Genomic DNA, 8668 nt, shown 5'->3' on the forward strand with positions numbered 1-8668 from the left:
TAATCAGATATGGGGAAACAGAGGCGGGGAATCAGGGGCGGGGAAACAGAGGCGGGGAATCAGATATGGGGAATCGGATGCAGGGAATCAGAGGCGGGGAATCAGAGCTGGGGAATCAGAGGCGGGGAATCAGAGTTGGGGCATCAGAGGTGGGGAATTAGATATGGGGAAACAGAGGCGGGGAATCAGAGGCGTGGAAACAGAGGCGGGGAATCAGATATGGGGAATCAGAGGTGGGGAATCAGAGGCAGGTAATCAGATGTGCGGAATCAGAGATGGGGAATCAGAGGCAGGGAATCAGAATCAGAAGCGGGGAGTCAGAGGCCGGGAATCAGAGGCCTGGAATCAGATGCTGGGAATAAGAGGCCGGGAATCAGAGGTGGGGAATCAGAGTCCGGGAATCAGAGATGGGGAGTCAGAGGCGGGGAATGAGATATGGAGATTCAGAGGCGGGGAATCAGAGGCGGGGAAACAGAGGTGGGGAATCAGATATGGGGAATCAGAGGTGGCGAATCAAAGGCGGTGAATCAGAGATGGGGAATCAGAGGCGGGGAATCAGAGGCAGGGAATCAAACACGGGGAATCAGAGGTGGGGAATCAGAGCTGGGGAATCAGAGGCTGGGAATCAAAGTTGGGGAATCAGAGTCAGGGAATCAGATATGGGGAAACAGGGGTGGGGAATCAGAGGCGGGGAAACAGAGGCGGGGAATCAGATATGGGGAATCAGAGGCGGGGAATTAGAGTTGGGGAATCAGAGGCGGGGAATCAGTGGCGGGGAAACAGAGGCGGGGAATCAAACACGGGGAATCAGAGGTGGGGAATCAGAGGTTGGAAATCAGAGGCAGGGAATCAGCGGCGGGGAATCAGAGGCGGGGAATCAGAGGCAGGGAATCAGAGGCGGGGAATCAGAGGCGGGAATCAGAGGCCGGGAATCAGATATGGGGAAACAGAGGCGGGGAATCAGAGGCGGGGAAACAGAGGCTGGGAATCAGATATGGGGAATCAGAGGTGGGGAATCAGAGGTTGGGAATCAGAGGCAGGGAATCAGAGGCTTGGAATCAGATGCAGGGAATCAGATGTGCGGTATCAGAGATGGGGAATCAGAGGCAGGGAATCAGAATCAGAAGCAGGGAATAAGACGCGGGGAATCAGAGGCGGGGAATCAGAGCTGGGGAATCAGAGTCTGGGAATCAAAGTTGGGGAATCAGAGGCAGGGAATCAGATATGGGGAAACAGGGGCGGGGAATCAGAGGCGGGGAAACAGAGGCGGGGAATCAAATATGGGGAATCAGAGGCGGGGAATTAGAGTTGGGGAATCAGAGGCGGGGAATCAGAGGCGGGGAAACAGAGGCGGGGAATCAAACACGGGGAATCAGAGGTGGGGAATCAGAGGTTGGGAATCAGAGGCAGGGAATCAGAGGCGGGGAATCAGAGGCGGGGAATGAGAGGCAGGGAATCAGATGTGCGGAATCGGAGATGGGGAATCAGAGGCAGGGAATTAGAGGCGGGGAATCAGAGGCAGGGAATCAGAGGCCGGGAATCAGATATGGGGAAACAGAAGCGGGGAATCAGAGGCGGGGAAACAGAGGCTGGGAATCAGGTATGGGGAATCAGAGGTGGGGAATCAGAGGCGGGGAATCAGAGCTGGGGTATCAGAGGTGGGGAATCAAAGTTGGGGAATCAGAGGCGGGGACTTAGATATGGGGAAACAGAGGCGGGGAATCAGAGACGGGGAAACAGAGGCGGGGATTCAGATATGGGGAATCAGAGGTGGGGAATCAGAGGCAGGGAATTAGATGTGCGGAATCAGAAATGGGGAATCAGTGGCAGGGAATCAGAATCAGAAGCAGGAAATCAGAGGCCGGGAATCAGAGGCTGGGAATCAGAGGCCGGAATCAGATGCCGGGAATAAGAGGTCGGGAATCAGAGGTGGGGAATCAGAGTCCGGGAATCAGAGATGGGGAATCAGAGGCGGGGAATGAGATATGGGGAATCAGAGGCGGGGAATCAGAGGCGGGGAAACAGTGGCGAGGAATCAGATATGGGGAATCAGAGGTGGCGAATCAAAGGCGGTGAATCAGTGATGGGGAATCAGAGCTGGGGAATCAGAGGCAGGGGATCAAACACGGGGAATCAGAGGCGGGGAATCAGAGCTGGGGAATCAGAGGCGGGGAATCAGAGTTGGGGAATCAGAGGCGGGGAATCAGAGCTGGGGAATCAGAGGTGGGGAATCAGAGTCGGGGAATCAGAGGCAGGGAATCGGATGTGCGGAATCAGAGATGGGGAATCAGAGGTGGGGAATCAGAGGCGGTGAATCTGAGATGGGGAATCAGAGGCGGGGAATCAGAGGCAGGTTATCAGACACGGGGATTCAGAGGCTGGGAATCAGACGGGGGGAATCAAAGGCGGGGAATGAAGCTGGGGAATCAGAGGCAGGGAATCAGATGCAGGGAATCAAACACGGGGAATCAGAGCTGGGGAATCAGAGGCGGGGAATTAGAGTTGGGGAATCAGAGGAGGGGAATCAGAGGCGGGGAAACAGAGGCGGGGAATCAGATATGGGGAATCAGAGGTGGGGAATCAGAGGTTGGGAATCAGAGGCAGGGAATCAGAGGCGGGGAATCAGAGGCAGGGAATCAGATATGCGGAATCGGAGATGGGTAATCAGAGGTAGGGAATCAGAGGTGGGGAAACAGATGCGGGGAATCAGATATGGGGAATCAGAGGTGGCGAATCAAAGGCGGTGAATCAGAGATGGGGAATCAGAGGCCGGGAATCAGAGGCAGGGAATCAAACACGGGGAATCAGAGGCGGGGAATCAGAGCTGGGGAATCAGAGTTGGGGAATCAGAGGCGGGGAAGCAGAGGCAGGGAATCAGACGCGGGGATTCAGAGGCGGGGAATCATAGTTGGGAATCAGAGGCGGATAATCAGATATGGGGAAACAGAGGCGGGGAATCAGGGGCGGGGAAACAGAGGCGGGGAATCAGATATGGGGAAACAGGGTCGGGGAATCAGAGGCGGGGAAACAGAGGCGGGGAATCAGATATGGGGAATCAGAGGCGGGGAATTTGAGTTGGGGAATCAGAGGCGGGGAATCAGAAGTGGGGAAACAGAGGCGGGGAATCAAACACGGGGAATTAGAGTTGGGGAATCAGAGTCCGGGAATCAGAGATGGGGATTCAGAGGCGGGGAATGAGATATGGAGAATCAGAGGCGGGGAATCAGAGGCGGGGAAACAGAGGTGGGGAATCAGATATGGGGAATCAGAGGTGGCGAATCAAAGGCGGTGAATCAGAGATGGGGAATCAGAGGCGGGGAATCAGAGGCAGGGAATCAAACACGGGGAATCAGAGGCGGGGAATCAGAGCTGGGGAATCAGAGGCTGGGAATCAAAGTTGTGGAATCAGAGGCAGGGAATCAGATATGGGGAAACAGGGGCGGGGAATCAGAGGCGGGGAATCAGAGGCAGGGAATCAGAGGCGGGGAATCAGAGATGGGGAATCAGAGGCGGGGAATCAGAGGCAGGGAATCAAACACGGGGAATCAGAGGCGGGGAATTAGAGTTGGGGAATCAGAGGCGGGGAATCAGAGGTGGGGAAACAGAGGCGGGGAATCAAACACGGGAAATCAGAGGTGGGGAATCAGAGGTTGGGAATCAGAGGCAGGGAATCAGAGGTGGGGAATCAGAGGCGGGGAATCAGAGGCAGGGAATCAGATGTGCGGAACCGGAGATTGGGAATCAGAGGCAGGGAATCAGAGGCGGGGAATCAGAGGCGGGGAATCAGAGGCCGGGAATCAGATATGGGGAAACAGAGGCGGGGAATCAGAGGCGGGGAAACAGAGGCTGGGAATCAGATATGGGGAATCAGAGGTGGGGAATCAGAGGTTGGGAATCAGAGGCAGGGAATCAGAGGCTTGGAATCAGATGCAGGGTTTCAGATGCGGGGATTCAGAGGCGGGGAATCAGAGCTGGGGAATCAGAGGTGGGGAATCAGAGTTGGGGAATCAGAGGCAGGGACTTAGATATTCGGAAACAGAGGCGGGGAATCAGAGGCGGGGAAACAGATGCGGGGAATCAGATATGGGGAATCAGAGGTGGCGAATCAAAGGCGGTGAATCAGAGATGGGGAATCAGAGGCCGGGAATCAGAGGCAGGGAATCAAACACGGGGAATCAGAGGCGGGGAATCAGAGCTGGGGAATCAGAGGCGGGGAATCAGAGTTGGGGAATCAGAGGCGGGGAAGCAGAGGCAGGGAATCAGACGCGGGGATTCAAAGGCAGGGAATCATAGTTGGGAATCAGAGGCGGATAATCAGATATGGGGAAACAGAGGCGGGGAATCAGGGGCGGGGAAACAGAGGCGGGGAATCAGATATGGGGAATCGGATGCAGGGAATCAGAGGCGGGGAATCAGAGCTGGGGAATCAGAGGCGGGGAATCAGAGTTGGGGCATCAGAGGTGGGGAATTAGATATGGGGAAACAGAGGCGGGGAATCAGAGGCGTGGAAACAGAGGCGGGGAATCAGATATGGGGAATCAGAGGTGGGGAATCAGAGGCAGGTAATCAGATGTGCGGAATCAGAGATGGGGAATCAGAGGCAGGGAATCAGAATCAGAAGCGGGGAGTCAGAGGCCGGGAATCAGAGGCCTGGAATCAGATGCTGGGAATAAGAGGCCGGGAATCAGAGGTGGGGAATCAGAGTCCGGGAATCAGAGATGGGGAGTCAGAGGCGGGGAATGAGATATGGAGATTCAGAGGCGGGGAATCAGAGGCGGGGAAACAGAGGTGGGGAATCAGATATGGGGAATCAGAGGTGGCGAATCAAAGGCGGTGAATCAGAGATGGGGAATCAGAGGCGGGGAATCAGAGGCAGGGAATCAAACACGGGGAATCAGAAGCGGGGAATCAGAGCTGGGGAATCAGAGGCTGGGAATCAAAGTTGGGGAATCAGAGTCAGGGAATCAGATATGGGGAAACAGGGGCGGGGAATCAGAGGCGGGGAAACAGAGGCGGGGAATCAGATATGGGGAATCAGAGGCGGGGAATTAGAGTTGGGGAATCAGAGGTGGGGAATCAGTGGCGGGGAAACAGAGGCGGGGAATCAAACACGGGGAATCAGAGGTGGGGAATCAGAGGTTGGAAATCAGAGGCAGGGAATCAGCGGCGGGGAATCAAAGGCGGGGCATCAGAGGCAGGGAATCAGAGGCGGGGAATCAGAGGCGGGAATCAGAGGCCGGGAATCAGATATGGGGAAACAGAGGCGGGGAATCAGAGGCGGGGAAACAGAGGCTGGGAATCAGATATGGGGAATCAGAGGTGGGGAATCAGAGGTTGGGAATCAGAGGCAGGGAATCAGAGGCTTGGAATCAGATGCAGGGAATCAGATGCGGGGAATCAGAGGCGGGGAATCAGAGCTGGGGAATCAGAGTCTGGGAATCAAAGTTGGGGAATCAGAGGCAGGGAATCAGATATGGGGAAACAGGGGCGGGGAATCACAGGCGGGGAAACAGAGGCGGGGAATCAAGTATGGGGAATCAGAGGCGGGGAATTAGAGTTGGGGAATCAGAGGCGGGGAATCAGAGGCGGGGAAACAGAGGCGGGGAATCAAACACGGGGAATCAGAGGTGGGGAATCAGAGGTTGGGAATCAGAGGCAGGGAATCAGAGGCGGGGAATCAGAGGCGGGGAATGAGAGGCAGGGAATCAGATGTGCGGAATCGGAGATGGGGAATCAGAGGCAGGGAATCAGAGGCGGGGAATCAGAGGCAGGGAATCAGAGGCCGGGAATCAGATATGGGGAAACAGAAGCGGGGAATCAGAGGCGGGGAAACAGAGGCTGGGAATCAGGTATGGGGAATCAGAGGTGGGGAATCGGAGGCGGGGAATCAGAGCTGGGGAATCAGAGGTGGGGAATCAAAGTTGGGGAATCAGAGGCGGGGACTTAGATATGGGGAAACAGAGGCGGGGAATCAGAGACGGGGAGACAGAGGCGGGGATTCAGATATGGGGAATCAGAGGTGGGGAATCAGAGGCAGGGAATTAGATGTGCGGAATCAGAAATGGGGAATCAGAGGCAGGGAATCAGAATCAAAAGCAGGGAATCAGAGGCCGGGAATCAGAGGCTGGGAATCAGAGGCCGGAATCAGATGCCGGGAATAAGAGGTCGGGAATCAGAGGTGGGGAATCAGAGTCCGGGAATCAGAGATGGGGAATCAGAGGCGGGGAATGAGATATGGGGAATCAGAGGCGGGGAATCAGAGGCGGGGAAACAGTGGCGAGGAATCAGATATGGGGAATCAGAGGTGGCGAATCAAAGGCGGTGAATCAGTGATGGGGAATCAGAGCTGGGGAATCAGAGGCAGGGGATCAAACACGGGGAATCAGAGGCGGGGAATCAGAGCTGGGGAATCAGAGGCGGGGAATCAGAGTTGGGGAATCAGAGGCGGGGAATCAGAGCTGGGGAATCAGAGGTGGGGAATCAGAGTCGGGGAATCAGAGGCAGGGAATCGGATGTGCGGAATCAGAGATGGGGAATCAGAGGTGGGGAATCAGAGGCGGTGAATCTGAGATGGGGAATCAGAGGCGGGGAATCAGAGGCAGGTTATCAGACACGGGGATTCAGAGGCTGGGAATCAGACGGGGGGAATCAAAGGCGGGGAATGAAGCTGGGGAATCAGAGGCAGAGAATCAGATGCAGGGAATCAAACACGGGGAATCAGAGCTGGGGAATCAGAGGCGGGGAATTAGAGTTGGGGAATCAGAGGAGGGGAATCAGAGGCGGGGAAACAGAGGCGGGGAATCAGATATGGGGAATCAGAGGTGGGGAATCAGAGGTTGGGAATCAGAGGCAGGGAATCAGAGGCGGGGAATCAGAGGCAGGGAATCAGATATGCGGAATCGGAGATGTGTAATCAGAGGTAGGGAATCAGAGGTGGGGAAACAGATGCGGGGAATCAGATATGGGGAATCAGAGGTGGCGAATCAAAGGCGGTGAATCAGAGATGGGGAATCAGAGGCCGGGAATCAGAGGCAGGGAATCAAACACGGGGAATCAGAGGCGGGGAATCAGAGCTGGGGAATCAGAGTTGGGGAATCAGAGGCGGGGAAGCAGAGGCAGGGAATCAGACGCGGGGATTCAGAGGCGGGGAATCATAGTTGGGAATCAGAGGCGGATAATCAGATATGGGGAAACAGAGGCGGGGAATCAGGGGCGGGGAAACAGAGGCGGGGAATCAGATATGGGGAAACAGGGTCGGGGAATCAGAGGCGGGGAAACAGAGGCGGGGAATCAGATATGGGGAATCAGAGGCGGGGAATTTGAGTTGGGGAATCAGAGGCGGGGAATCAGAGGTGGGGAAACAGAGGCGGGGAATCAAACACGGGGAATTAGAGTTGGGGAATCAGAGTCCGGGAATCAGAGATGGGGATTCAGAGGCGGGGAATGAGATATGGAGAATCAGAGGCGGGGAATCAGAGGCGGGGAAACAGAGGTGGGGAATCAGATATGGGGAATCAGAGGTGGCGAATCAAAGGCGGTGAATCAGAGATGGGGAATCAGAGGCGGGGAATCAGAGGCAGGGAATCAAACACGGGGAATCAGAGGCGGGGAATCAGAGCTGGGGAATCAGAGGCTGGGAATCAAAGTTGTGGAATCAGAGGCAGGGAATCAGATATGGGGAAACAGGGGCGGGGAATCAGAGGCGGGGAATCAGAGGCAGGGAATCAGAGGCGGGGAATCAGAGATGGGGAATCAGAGGCGGGGAATCAGAGGCAGGGAATCAAACACGGGGAATCAGAGGCGGGGAATTAGAGTTGGGGAATCAGAGGCGGGGAATCAGAGGTGGGGAAACAGAGGCGGGGAATCAAACACGGGAAATCAGAGGTGGGGAATCAGAGGTTGGGAATCAGAGGCAGGGAATCAGAGGCGGGGAATCAGAGGCGGGGAATCAGAGGCAGGGAATCAGATGTGCGGAACCGGAGATTGGGAATCAGAGGCAGGGAATCAGAGGCGGGGAATCAGAGGCGGGGAATCAGAGGCCGGGAATCAGATATGGGGAAACAGAGGCGGGGAATCAGAGGCGGGGAAACAGAGGCTGGGAATCAGATATGGGGAATCAGAGGTGGGGAATCAGAGGTTGGGAATCAGAGGCAGGGAATCAGAGGCTTGGAATCAGATGCAGGGTTTCAGATGCGGGGATTCAGAGGCGGGGAATCAGAGCTGGGGAATCAGAGGTGGGGAATCAGAGTTGGGGAATCAGAGGCAGGGACTTAGATATTGGGAAACAGAGGCGGGGAATCAGAGGCGGGGAAACAGATGCGGGGAATCAGATACGGGGAATCAGAGGTGGGGAATCAAAGGCGGTGAATCAGAGATGGGGAATCAGAGGCCGGGAATCAGAGGCAGGGAATCAAACACGGGGAATCAGAGGCGGGGAATCAGAGCTGGGGAATCAGAGGCGGGGAATCAGAGTTGGGGAATCAGAGGCGGGGAAGCAGAGGCAGGGAATCAGACGCGGGGATTCAAAGGCAGGGAATCATAGTTGGGAATCAGAGGCGGATAATCAGATATGGGGAAACAGAGGCGGGGAATCAGGGGCGGGGAAACAGAGGCGGGGAATCAGATATGGGGAATCGGATGCAGGGAATCAGAGGCGGGGAATCAGAGC

The sequence above is a fragment of the Narcine bancroftii genome, unplaced genomic scaffold (genome assembly GCF_036971445.1).
Source record: "Narcine bancroftii isolate sNarBan1 unplaced genomic scaffold, sNarBan1.hap1 Scaffold_158, whole genome shotgun sequence".
NCBI classification, from domain to species: domain Eukaryota; kingdom Metazoa; phylum Chordata; class Chondrichthyes; order Torpediniformes; family Narcinidae; genus Narcine; species Narcine bancroftii.